Source organism: Mugil cephalus, chromosome 9 (genome assembly GCF_022458985.1).
Source record: "Mugil cephalus isolate CIBA_MC_2020 chromosome 9, CIBA_Mcephalus_1.1, whole genome shotgun sequence".
NCBI lineage: Eukaryota > Metazoa > Chordata > Actinopteri > Mugiliformes > Mugilidae > Mugil > Mugil cephalus.
In genome coordinates, this window is record NC_061778.1 from 9,564,506 (window position 1) to 9,579,106 (window position 14,601).

Sequence of the window (14,601 nt, forward strand, 5' to 3'; positions counted from 1 at the left end):
ATTTAGGTGACAACCCACGTAAATTTTACTCTGTAAGTACTGTAAAATTTTCTTTCTCGCTCTTATTTTTTATTTTTTCAATGAACAAAAGCTAATTTTACACGTAACGAAGATAAGAACAAAAGGTGAAGCGGGTGGATTCAAAACAGTCCAACCAACAACAACCCAATGTAAGCTGAAGGAAAACGAAACGAATCCAGAAGGGCAGATGGAAGACGAGAAAGACGAAGTGGTCGTCGTGATAATGTGAGACAGGCTGAAACTGAGAGCAAGTTAAACTAACTGAAATACGAGGAAGCAGCACGGTACAAAATTAAATGCGACTCAGAGACCGTGATAAATTCATCCCGATAGCAAGCTTGGAGGATGAACCCTGGGTGACCTACGAATCAGAGAGCGGGGATGGCTAGAAGAGCTAGCTTCATGCACAGTGGCAATGTTTTTATGATCTGCTTGTTGGACTCTAAAAGATTTAAGGTGGGAAGATACACCAGAGAGTTACCTACTCCCCAACAGTGATGTGGATTTAGGTTTAGCAAATCTTAGACTAACTTTATTGTCATTTTGTATGCACAGGGTGTATACAGAACGATCGTTGCACACAGCTCAGGGCAATGTAATTAAATTACAAATAAAATAAGATAAAATATAATATAAAGTGTGGCAGCGATGTAGATGTATAGGATGACATGTATCATAGTGCAAAAAAAAATGTTTTAAAATGTTAATCAGTGCAAAATATCCATGACAACTGAGATACATGATGACACCAATATATATATATATATTATATATATATAGAACTTTATCCATATATATATATATATATATATATCCATATATATGGATAAAGTTCTCAGAAACTTTAGTTTCTGGGAGGTAAATAGTAATTTATTACTCATTTAACACTTTATTTTTTATACGTTGAATCATTTACACCGTAATTTCACATTACTGCAACTAATAGTTTTTAAATTAGTTAATTGGAACCAACTACAAGAGCACGACCTCAAAGAAAATCAGTTATACTTTCATTTAATTATCTTTCTTTCCCCCCAATCAGAATAAAAAAGTGCGATAATAAGTCGGCTAATAATAGATTTCCTGGCTCAAGGGAAAAAGTTGCGTGGCTGTCTGCAAAATCCATATAGGTCAGTTTGAGTATTTGTAGCTCCAACGCTGGATGCAGGCGCATATTTTTTTTTTTTTTTTTTTTTGGCATTTTCTCCTGGACTGAACAGCGTGAAGTGGAGGTTGACGGGACAAAAGCGTAAAGAAAAAAAAGGAGGATGACATGTAGGAATCCTTCCCATACAGATTTATAAACCCGAGCTGTTGTGCTAAAAATTACAGCGTGTGCCTGAGAGCCGGTGGCCGGCGGGACGCCGTGCGAGCAGCTTTTCTCACATGTGATGAGCAACACACCGGAGAGTGACTTTTTGACATGAAAAATAGCATGTGGTGAAATACAAATAGGATCACAATCAGGAGGAAGTAGTTCATACTGGAGATGTTGACAAGACAAATGTTTGTTCATTGGGTTGTAATAATCTGTAATCAGAGCACAGCAAATGCGTTTTCCATCAGACTGTTTTGTAGTGCAGATAGATTTGAGAAATTGCCTTAGGACTGTGATCAAACACTGGAATCACATCATCGCAAACAGCCAGTATTAGAACATTTTGTAAACAGTGTTTATCTGTAATCGCTGTCTTCTTTTTTTCTGACATAGTAAGAAGAAAAAGACATCATCTTACCTTTTTTTTTATTTCATTTTATTATTTTTTTTCCCCCTTGAGTGGTGGTTGGCATTTAGAGTGGAGATGACTCATAAGAATACTGTTGACTTTAGAAATCAGACCTTTGGGAGTTTGTAGTTCCTCAAATAGCTGCAGCGATGGGCAGCGTTTCTCCAGAGTGAAGGTGTGTCCTACTTTGCACCAGAGTAAAGAGAGGTAATTTAAATGCTTTGATGTATATTCTTTGGGGATTTAATGCGAGAAAGATAAGGTTACGTAAAAGAAATCACGCATGTCATTTTTTTTTTTTTTTTGCCCAGGGTTATATCTGTAACATTCTGTTAGAAATAGAGATCATTGTGTCATTTTTAAAAAATCTGTACATGCTGCCAGAAGACAAGCGCTATATAGGTTGACTCCCAGAGGCCCCGCGTATGAACAGCGAACATGCATTGGCAGCACGCGTACGATTTGTTTTCAGTGGTCTCACTTGAGAAAAATGGCACTTTCGTTAACTGGGTTATGTTCACTGGCACGGCACAACGCTTTCAGAGCAGGAAGTGTTGCATTTTTGCACTCCGGAAAAATTTGCGGGGTGGTTGTCCGAGTGGACGACGTGTGAACGCGTTCATAGAGAAAGATGTCAGTGCGTTTGAACGTTTCGGCCACAGTTTATGTTCTCGAGCAGCTTTGAAGGTATAGGCAGCCATTATTTTCCATTTCTTACCTCTGCAGATTCACACCTCCACGTCGTTGCGGGGAAAGGTTTGATATGGGGCTTGCGTCACTCCTCTGAACCCGGCTCGTTGTTGGCGACTAGCTTGATGTCTGGACGTGGTGAGAAACAGATAAAAGGATGGGAAATGACACCGTCAGACTTTTGCGTACCTTTAGTTTTTATATTATATTGGGGAATAAAATGTTTCCCCTTTAAGCTACAGATACCAAACTGACATCAAAGAACCACCAGTATGAATGAATGCTATTGTCTATGAACCAAAAAGTTCATGTTACAAAACTATTATTAAAAGCAACCATTATGTGAGAGGCCACATTCACACGTAGCAAAATTATCTTTTTTTTCTCTGGTTTTCATTGGTGTCGTGTTGAGAATTTCTCCGTAAAGGTCAGTCCGTTGTAAAACCGCATCTAGTCGTGGAAAGTCTGTAAAATCTGATTGTTCAGATGAGATAAAGTTGGAAACAAAGAATGGCCTACTAGAGTTTTTTTTGGTTTATTTTTGTCACTTCTTTTCCTGGTTCTCTATGCAAACGGCCAATCAGAAGAAGCTATTAGATCAACTCTTCCACCACTATGCTGACCCTTTAAAGCATGCGGTATTTTGAATTACGATTTGGTCTATTGACAAAATTCAAAGTGTGGCTGAACACTGGGAAGTCGTGCCTTTGTCTGGAAGACTTTCGTGACATTTCAAGGATATAACTAACGGTCTTGCAACGCTCCCCAACCTGCAGCTGACCACAGCGGTGCCTGATCATTACCGTAATGGCAGCCTTTTTCCCAAAAAGCGCAACTTCCCAGTGTTCAGCCACACTTGGATTTTTTTTTTCTCGGTAAATTACGGTAATTCAACACAACAATACAGAATATGTAGCGTCGCAGTCAATAAAGATATAGGAAGACTCGACTGATGGTCAATCGATGGTTTATTACAGAACAACCAATCGATTAGCCAACGTAAGAACTAAATAAAAGACAAACAGAAAACAAACATTAGGCTACATTTCATTACGGATGCTGCTACATGCTAATTAACATTTCAATTAATTACCTTATTCCCCTTGTTGACTGGCGCTAACATTTCTTCAAACTCTCTCCCGTTAGTTTTGCACACCACCATGACTTGTCTTCATTACCTTTGCACCTTATTTCTTTTCCTTCTCACGTTCCTCTCCCCTTTTACCGTGATCGCGCCTTTCTTGATTCAAGTTTACAACATTAACATAGCACATCCGGTTTAACAGGATATAGCAAATAAGACTATTTAAAAATAAAACAACTAATCACCTTAAATATACTTGAACAGTAAAATAAATGACATGCTCTCTGTATGAGTTATAGTAATGAGTTACACTCCTGGAAATCAACTTCCCATAACACACACTCACTAATATGTGTCAAACAAGTTACCTACAAGGCCACCTCTGTAAAGGGGAACACATTCTTCTCTGCTAAGTGTTAAGATCAAGACTCATGAAGCTTGAACTCTTTACTTCATCTCAAAGAATGTCGATTTTGTTTTTTGTTTGCTTTATACTTTAACTTAACCTGTAAAAGGAAAAAAGATGATGCAAAATGAATGGAAATCAATGGATGCCTGGAAGTGTAGCGAAAAGTCATGAAAGAAAAGAGCTAAAACAGAGCAGCATGGTCTGATTAGCTTTGGTGTTAAGTGTATGTGATTAGGAGTAAATGGGCTAAATCGGAGCAACCTTTCCAAAACCTTAAACAAGAGCCACGAGTGGATAAACAAATTAAAAACATTAGCCGAGAACGTTTGGTAGATCAATATAAAAATGTTCATCTTTATTCCTTACGATCAAATGTAAATCAGGTGCCACAGCAGGCTTCTTTCCAGATGTATTATTGGGTTAATTGTATATAAATGACATTTTAAGGAGGCAGTGTTTGCACTCTGCAATGGATCTAATTACATTATGCTGATGTTCTTGTCCTTAATGAGAAATTTATCTTCCAAAACTTTCATTTACTTTTACTGGCAATAAACATCTTGCCATTCGACGATAACTATCATACGACTTCTTGAAAAATTCATGTTATGAGTGAGACCCTCACCACATGTTTATCTTACAGACTTTGCTGTGTTGGTTCAGGGCTCGTGAACATCTGGTAGATGGTCTCATAAACCTGACAATGAGCACTGAGCTTTTTAATGTGCAGTACATAGTGTACATTAATGTTTGAATGAATCCAGGAGATGTACCTGGAAATCCCCAGACTCCCACACGCTACAGCTTGTACAGTCTTTAAACGTCTTCTGAGTTTTGACTCAAGGCCAAGATACTACATTCAGGTATTGTGCAACTAGATTTGAATGAACAGGCTCATCTCTTTGAGCGCTGGGAGTATTTTAAACATGCCTGCATCAGTTTGTTGAAAACATAAAGAAGCGTCTTGGATAATTTTATTCAACACAACCTAGTTAACATGACCGGTCTCAAAACCTAAGTCGGAAAATTGACGTAAAATGTTTATTTATTTTGCCGTCAATCAATGAAAAAACTCTGAATTATATATACACTGACCCCATATGAAGGGAGTAATGTACACAAGCTATGGACCGTAGGTCTTCAACAGGGGGTCCGTGACCCTTAGGGGGTACTGCAGGGGGAGGTCGCAAAATCTTTGGTTGATTAGACATTTTTATATATTTTTTTTAATTTCCCCCCACAAATTTTATTTTTTTTTAAATACACATTAACATTAATCCAACATATTTTAGTTAAAGGGATAAGGGATAGCCTAATATTGAATACAAAATGATAATAGTAACGTATATTTATAAATAGCAGTTTAATAGAGAACACATATAGTAGATAGGGGGTCCCTACTTAACCTCTCAGTCAGTTTGGGGGTCCTCGGCCTGAAAAATGTTGAAGACCCCTGCTACAGACAATTGTTCAGTCATTAAAAAAAAAAAAAAAAAAAAGCATACAGTCGAGGTGATCCATACAACACAAGTCTAAATTGCACAACTCAACTATATATAGTAAATTAATTACAAGGTCCAGACTGACAACTATTCTTCAAGTTTCTGTCCAAGCAAACATATCACATGCTCCCTCCAGCACGGTATCATCTAAAAACACATGAGTAATACACAAAGTCATGTTGTGTACTATGAGTAGATGTTTTGTGGTAATACAGAAGAAGGACCAGTTCTTAAAAGTTCTTAAATCTTCTAAAACTTTTTTTCCCCTTATATCAGTTTGCTAGTGTAGAATATTGGGTCTTAAGTTTGGATCATTCAGTCTCAAAGGCTTAAGAGGCACTAAGACTGGGCACAAGCATTAGAAACAAAATATAAAATGTAAAAAAAATCACCAACTGATCTGATTTAAGTTAATTAAAGAAGCTTTTGAGCGGTGACTCAAATGGTTTCCACATAAATTGGCAATTTCATTTAAAAAAATATTTCTTTTCACCGTAGAATAAAGTTCAGCCTTCCAGGTTGATAATAACACTCCATCCTCTGTGATAATTGAGGTGAATCACATTTCACTCAGTGGCACCGAGACCGGAGTGACAGTGTGCATGTAAATAACCCTCACAGGTGAAGAGGCATATGTGTTTAATGAAACTTAACATTCGGTTGACGCAGAATAAATGTAGAATACGAAATCCTGAAAGGCTCCCTTCAAAATTAGCACCAGCTTTAAAAAATGCTTCTCGCTCACTTTTCCTCTGTGATTTTAAGTCCACGCTGAAGCCGAGAGTTGATCTCCGCTGGTGCTGCACTTGAAAGTTAAATTTAGCATCTCCCCATCCTTAAAAATAGATGCGTAATGAAAGCCAGTGTTTCAGCGAAAAGCAGAAGACTTGAACTTTACCTCTTGTCATATATTTATACAGCAACACGGACCTCTTTGCAGGCAAACCATTTCCAGGGAGAAGAGAGTACATTACATTAATCTGACTAATGAGCTATCACGTTGAATAAATAAATCTACAAGAACAATAATGTATTTTAATAAGAAATGCTAAAGGCCACTCAGATGAAAAATTACCTCTCAAAAGTCTTAGCCTGTGGAATAAATCTGACTTCCCCATTTTGTTGACACGTGGGGACCATGTGAAGTTGATTTTAATAATTGATCACCACAAACTGCTGGGAGAGAGCTTTGCTGATAAGCAAAAGAATAGGTTTTTGTGTTTGAATCACAGCATCCTATCGATCCCCTTTGAATAACGCTTAGTGGAGGAGTCACAGACTTAGGGATTATTTATGGATCCTTCGTGACCTTAGCATTTCTCCGGGAGATTGTGTTTAAGGCTATGAAATTGACTGGCAAATCTGCACACACACAATGGATAAATCTAAACTGACAGCAATAATCAGAGTGGAGAGATTAGCAGTCCTCAGCTTTATTTTTTCATCCGACCAAGACATACATCATCATCAGCGACGACCAAGGTGGAGCAGCCTCACCTGGCGGGGTGGTCGCTCTTACCTTGCGCGTCTTTTGCGACACCATTCTCATTTGTCACCTCTGATCCATCAGCAGTTATTTGCTTAAAATAGAGACACCACAGGAATATTTTGCAGATTGATTTCAGAGGAATCTGGTGTAATACAAATGCAAAAATCCAAAGTGAGGGCCATTTCTGCATCCTGATTTTCCACGGTTAAAACGTTTCTGTGCGGAATACCAATCCGCAGCCTGGAGGCATTTCAAAATGTTTTGTGAGGAATAAAAATGTAAAAGTAAGCACGCATTAAATCTTAAGGGGCTTCGCACGCAATCCTAAACACGGCCATTCTACAAAAGGGACTCATTGTGTTGTCATTTATTCGCCGGCTGCACTTGTTTTTTTTTCGCACGATCTCTCGATTTCTGGGTCGAAGTGAAGATGCCCGGAAACAAAGTGGTTTAAAGATTTGTTTTATAGAGTGGACTCCGTGTGCACGCTGCGCCAAGCTAATACGCCACAGTTTGAGAGAGCAATCAAATGGAAATGGAAATTTGAGCAGCTTAAAGATGAAGCTCATTTTCCCCTTAAGAGCATTTGAGCATTCTGCCAAAATGTGCGATTCTCTCTTTCACAGCGACTGTATCGAGGGTATACTGGCTGTTCACAGCCTCCTTCTGTTATCCATTCTTTACACTTTCACTGCGCCCGACGCCAGAAATGACTGCACGGAACAATAGCGCGAGTGTTTCTTTGTTGTTTGCCCAAAACGTCCCATACATCGCTTAATAGATTATCTTATACAAAAGTTTTTTTTTTTCCTGAGTTACAAACATTCAATGAGTCATTTAATTTAGTTCACTTAAACCCTGACACCCACACAGCAATGGTTGAATCATTGTTCACGTGTTTGTTGAACCATTGAAGTTTGGATTGAAGTGCAAAAGTGTAAAGGATTTAGCTACTGGACTAAGAAGTTAACTACTATATGTACGAAGGTAACCTATTCTGCCTGTAATTTAACCCGAGAGCTCGTGTAGCTGTAACGCACGGCGTGAGAACACTGCTGCTAGGCAACTGTTGCCGCCCGGAAACCATCAAGGCTATACGTTTAGCAAGCTAACAGCCAGGTGACTTAATGTTGTAAATGAAAAGCAGAAGCTGATGGAAAATCTGCATTTTTCCACTGGCAGAGTGTATAAAAATACTAAGAAAATCATATGACTTAATTAGAATTTATTAACTCATCATCCGCCCACATCTGAAGACGTCAGTAAACTTGATACAACTTGTGAACTCTTATGCGCAAACCCTCGCACAATACCATGGAATGGCCTTTATGGGTAGCCAGGTTAAAAAAATTTAAAAAATACTACAAGATTTAATGAAAATAACTAACTTAATATATACACCGATCAGCCACAACATTAAAACCACTGATAGAAGTAAGTAACAATGACCACCTTGTGACAACTTTTGGACCTGGCATTGGTCCAAATGTTATTTGGACATGTAGCACCCACCTACACTAGACGAGGCACCTCCACCCCATAGCAATGACACTCCTTGAGACACTCCCCAGCAGGAAGCAACCAGACACAGAAACACACACCAAAAACAACTCAACAAAAAAACATGAAGAACAGCACAAGGTGTTGACCTAGCCTCCAAATTAACTAGATCCCAAACTGATCACGTTTCTATGGGATGCAGTGAAGCAAGTCTGATCAGCAGAGGCCCCTCCCCTCAATCCATAGGACCCAAAGACCCCCACTAACAACATCCTGTTGCCAGACACCACAGGACAACTTCAAGGCCCATGTCCATTCTCTGATCAGTCTGAAATGTTTTGGACGCACAGGAGACGCCTACACAACATTAGGAAGGTGGTCATAATGTTATGAACGATTTATGTATACATTCACTTTCAAAGTAAAGTATCACAAATACTTCTGTTACATGCTTTTATGTGTTGCATTAAGGATTTATTGCAGTTTTCCTAAACTTTCACATGAAAAAGTTTCTCTTCCGTGGTATGAAGAGAAAAAAAAAAAAAAAAAGCTCATCCTTTGAAGGTACACTTCCTTCCCTGGCTTATTTAGAAGTAAGGTACTTCCTCTTTCTAAAACTGTACCTTTCAACACACTGAACTCAAATTCAAAGAACATGCGAGCAAAGAGCCGAAGTGATGAAAGAATGAGGCACCGGGGCGAAAAGCTAAAAAGAAAAAAGAAAAAGACAGGAAGGGTCTGGCTAACAGTATAGTCGCCGCTTAACGCGGCTGCTAACCTGTAATGATATATTCACAATCGAATCCATGTGTATGGATCCTTTTGTTGGCGTGCCCAATCAATACGGACAAACTGACTACAAAATATCTACGTGAGAAATTCCTGCGGCTGTGCGTTGTGCCGGCTGAATCTTAATGACCGAGTGCCGGCGTGTATCTATACGTCGAGCACGTGTGAACGGCGTGAAGGTTAATATGCAGTTCCGGGGACCCGAGTATTAGCAGTGGATTACAGGTGACTAGCAGGCTTTTGAGTCTCTTTCCTGTGATACCCTTTGAATGTGTTCACTCCCTTTGAAGTGATGTCAGTTTTAGAATATCTCAACCCTTTAATGTTTAACCACGGGTGTTTGCGTTCAAGAATCCCTTTTCTTTTTTTCGTTTTTTTTTTTAAGAGGAAGGAGATGAAAGCGTCACAACCAACAGTCAGCATCCATCAAAGCGCTCAAAAAAATAAAACATAAAATAAATAAATAAATAAAATAAAAAAGTCTGGGAAAAAGTCCTGCACGTACAGAGCATGACTTGTTAAAACACAACGGCGAGGCTGTTGTTGTGTCTGCGCCGGGTGATTGGGGTGCAGCAGTCGGTAAAGGAGTTGAGAATGACAGGCGGATCCTGACGGAGCCCGCTCGCCGCCGCCGCCGCCGCCGCCGCAGCCCCGTCGCCGGGTTTGATCGACTGATTGTGTGTTTTGCAGCCGTAATGAGCTTTACAGTATGTGCGTAATGTGCCAGGAGCCGATTCGTATGCTGGATGAGCTAGCTAATTGTTCACAGCGCACATTCCACCCCCCCCGAGTCCCATGGCTCCTCTGATTTGGATTCATTTAGCCTTTATTTTACCTCATTATACAGGGCTGTGCTATTGCCAGGTTGTATGTGAGATAAAAAATCAACCGAACCACCCCGCGCGTCTCTCCTTGAATACTAAACAAAGTCGGGAAGGTGCAAATTTAAACGGAGAGGTGAAATGTTTTGGACTCTAAAGACTTCCTCGTCTCTCCTCTTGTCATTTCACTTTATTGCTTTCAACAAGGAGCCGCAAAAATACTCTTTTATTAATTCTTCATATTGCAGGAAAAAGCCCGACTCCCCGGGCGAACTTGCCAATGAACTGTGTGCTTCCATCAACCTTGAACAAGCATGAGGAGCAGTTGCGGTGGTGGTGGTGCGGTAGTAGTGGTAGTAGTAGTCGGAGCGTTCTCTTCTAATTTCAAACTGGCTCAGAGCAAAGAGCTGTATGGCTGGAAGGGAGGGTGTAGAGCTGCAGTTCAGTAGGTTTTGTAAGCCGAGGGATGAGAATGTTCTCTGATGCTGATCCTGCGGTTGCTCTGGATCCCAAACAGCAGCGCAGGGAACTGACAAAACCGGGTATTTACTCTGGCATTCGATGGCAGTCTCTCATCTGCCCAAAACAAACAGTCCGATGCATGGCCCTGATCTTTCTGGAAAACACAATCAAAAAAAAAAAAAAAAAAATCCTCTGCTCATCAAAGCTCCACCAGCCTTTGCTCGTGCACTTGCAGTACGGTTTGAGCTCGAGATTTCACAGTTTGCATTGAAACCTGAAAAGAAAGGAAACTCCTGGGGAGTGATTCACCGCTGCTGGGGGAGTCTCCACCACCGTGACGGCGCCGTCAACCCACGTTCCCTGGAAAGATTTCCAAGAATTTTCCTTCTTAATCATCGTATTCGATTCATCTATATCTCGCTAGGTGTGACCGACGGGTGCACGCGTGTGTGTGTGTGTGTGTGTGTGTGTGTGTGTGTTTGAGAGCGTGCTCCTGCTCCGAGGCTTTGCATCTACTTCGCGTGTGGGCAACGCACCCCTCAGGGTAGCACCCCACAAAGCAAGTAATGGCGCTAAGCACGCAGATAGGGGAATGAGAGACGTCTCTAATTGCGCGAGGTGTCGGCGCCGCGGTGTGACTTTTCCCTCCTTGTTTCCTCGGCGATCTTCGAAGAAACACCGCGCGCCGTCTTACATTTATCATTATATTGACCTCATCTGTCGAGACAGGACCGAAAAGCAGGGCACGCACACAAGGAGCTACATGAAATGATAATGTTAAGTTTAATGAAGGCTTGGTACCGAAGGTAACAAAAAGGTGCCGCTGTGGCAGGTTAATCCAACCAAAAACCAAAAAGGCGACTCAGGAAACAAGCAATCATGAAGCGCTGAACCAAAACACGAGGGTACACGAACACGGAGAGCGAGAACACAGGTGACTGAACGGATGAAGCACGACTATATTTACACACCGAGGCTAACGAGGCACAGGTGAGACGAGCGAGGGAGAAGCACACAAGGAGAGACCGATCATATAATCGATGGAAGGACGAGACGGGGAGTAAAGCAAGACACACAAATCACCAAGGACGTCATTTTCAAAACAGAAACGGGAAACGAAAGGAAAAACAAAATGTTCAAAACTCGACCTCGCGAAGAAACGGAGAAAAAAAGTCAATACCGGGGCAGAATTTTCAGTCGTCCAGGTCGCGGCATGTCAAAGAAAATAAAACAAAAGACAAATGGACTTGTTTGAGTCTTCTTGAAGATGTTTCACTCCTCACTTGACCTTTTTACTGTCTGATCTTCACTGTAATCTTGTTTCTAGTGATGCATCTGAGTAAACTAAAATCTAAATGCTGCCAATTTATCATAAATTCCTGCAGAACTTTGACATGATTTTCAAATGCAAAAATATGGTTTCAGGGGAATAGTTACAGTTTCAAAGCAGTGTTTTACCACTATTTAGTTTCTTTCTAAGGTGGAATGATCAGTTACGGAAAGCACATTTTCTTAAATAAATGTATGTACATTTAATGTATATACACAAGAGCAACTCCTTTTTAAGTTTACACTTTATAATTTATTTTACATTTCATTGTGCATTGGATAAATAAAACATATCTTACATATTTTGAGGTACTTCCAGTATAACTTCCTTGTGGTTTTACCCTTCAGGTCTGATGCATAAATTAACTTCAGGTACACTGCACATTGCGACTAATTTTAAGTTTCTATTATTTATTTATTTTTTTTACCTTGTGAAAAGACACGCATGATGGTCGGGGTTAGGGCTCAGCGCGGGAGTAAGCGCTCCCTCATCGAGATTACATGGCATGAAATAAGATGCCAGAAATATGTGCTACTCGTAGATGAGACCGGTCCAATTTTAGAGGTTCAGATCGTCCCTTTTTTTTTTTTACTCCACTACATTTATTTGACAGCCGCAGTTAAAAGTTAATCACCAGCTTAAGATTCGCCAGCATATTAAATGACTCCAAGAGTGTATGAAACAGTTGTTTTAATCATGAATTTCTCACATGAGGATTAATAGTCTTACATTACTTGAGAAAAACTTTTCATACAAGGCTTTTTCGTTTCTTTAAGTGCTGTACATTTGACTTGCTGCTTTTACTTAAACCTGTATTAATTGATCTTTCGGCCGCTTGGGGTAAGAACCACGCGGCGCTGACACGCCATCACCTTAAAGCTGTTTTGACAAACTCATTAGATAACGCTCGGTTATATTGCACATCCGGCAGATATGAAACAGCATTAGCATTCGACTGGAGTCGTGTTTCAGGTGACCTGATGAATATTCACTCACCGTTTAGTTTTGTATTTGTATAATCAAACTCTTGGGGGAAATATCAGCTCTTTAGCTGCTGAATGCTCCGCTGTGTTCAGCAGTTAGTCTGAGTTGGCTTCTTGTTTGTTGTTCGGAGTGAAATTAAACAGCAAAATTGATATACACCGATCAGGCTAAACTTCATCACCACCTTCACAATATTACTTTCTGATTATTGTTCTGACTCTTCGGAGAATGGACATGGGGCTTCTGAGGGTGTCCTGTGGCGTCTGGTAACCAGATGATGCTAGCGGGGAGGAGCCTCTGTGGATCAGGCTTGTTCCACTGCTTCCCACGGACATTTGATCAGTTTGGGATCTCTAGAGAATGTGGAGGCCAGGTCAACACCTTGTGCTGTTTGTCCTTTTTTTTTTTTTAAGTTGGTCCTAGGCTGTCTTTGTACGCCAGGTTTGCTCTTGGTGTGTGGTAAGTGTCTCAGAAACATCCACACGATGTCGGTCAATGTTACTTACTTCTTCTTTTAATGTTGTGGCTGACGAGTGTAAAGCCTTGCAAAGCTGATTACTCTCCAAAGATTCATCACCACTATTGATAACAACCCGCTTCAAGCACCGGTCTCAACACATCCTCCTCTATACCAACGTGCACAGCATGATAAACCGTCAGTAAATTTAGGGTTTCAAATGTAGACGGGCTCCTGGAGCAGAGACAGATATCCATCTTTTTTTTTTTTTTTTATCTGAGGTGAGAAGTGCAGACAAATGTGTGATCAGACCAGTATATCTGCTGGCGTGGAGGTAGGGACACGGTTTGCATTATAGCTGCACAGATGCAACGAGCCCCCCGCGCGAGTCTGTCAGCCTGTTGGACTCTGGTTCGCCCCGGCGTGCGCCTGATTGGTGAGGGGTCTTTGATGTTGTGCTGCGAGATCTCACGCTCTGATCTGGAGCGTGACAGAGACGACACTCGGCGAGGAGATTTGGCACATACAATATCGCGTCTCTGCTCGAATCCGCACGACATCAGAGCCACGTGTGTCTCCTCCATCCTGCGCGTCCCGCTCCTCAGAACAAACGGACTCGTTCCCATTAGAAAAAGCCTCAAACGCTGCTTTTAAATTGACAGCACAATGCATGCTAATGGTGTTGGAGCTGATGTATTCCCAGAGTAGTTACAGAGGTGTCTTGGCCGTTTCTGAGGATGATAGGGAAAAGCTATTACAACTTAAACTGTTTAAATTGTGACCGTCTCCAGTCATGTGGGTGGTGCCCTAACAATGAAGTCAAACTCATCCGAGAAAGAAAAACGCGGCATCGCACATAATTTTGTTTATGCCGCCGCGATGCATTGCTCATTTGTTTACATTGAGTGCCAGTGGGGGAAAGATTAAAGAGGTGACTTTAACCTATAGAAGCTGAAAACAGCAGTGACAGAAGAATCAGAGACCAAGCGCAACAGAGAGCGTGGAGGAAAAGGCAACAAAGGGAAAGCAGAGGATACGAGGATGAAGAAGCGGTTTTGATTGATCATAAAGGTACCGATATTCCCCCTAACAAGCTTAACAAACCGAGCATCTGAAGAATTTCTTTTGAAAGCGACGACCAGCGATTGTTAACCGGTGGATACACAGTGAGACAAAAACACAAGACAATGCAGATACAGATACAGTATAGACCATTTCAGACAGTTCCACTTTGGGAGATAGTTGGCAAAGTTTATTTTTGTCAAAGCTAGCAGGTCTCTTCACAGTATGGAGCCGGTGTTGCTCCCGATGTCTTCACAGCGGTGGCGCAGTCTTA

General features: G+C 40.9%; 1 protein-coding gene and 1 long non-coding RNA gene across 4 annotated transcripts in view; one reads left to right on the top strand and one right to left on the bottom strand.

Moving 5' to 3' along the window:
• The window catches only part of cadm1b (cell adhesion molecule 1b), a 150,656-nt gene that overhangs the window by 77,371 nt on the left and 58,684 nt on the right, over positions 1–14,601 (top strand). The gene's annotated exons all lie outside the window — the stretch shown is intronic.
• Positions 1,510–14,601, bottom strand: part of LOC125013373 — an 83,341-nt gene continuing 70,249 nt past the window's right edge. Inside the window, exon 3 of the long non-coding RNA XR_007113382.1 lies at positions 1,510–2,567. This is a non-coding gene — a long non-coding RNA (uncharacterized LOC125013373). The remainder of the gene's footprint in view (positions 2,568–14,601) is intronic.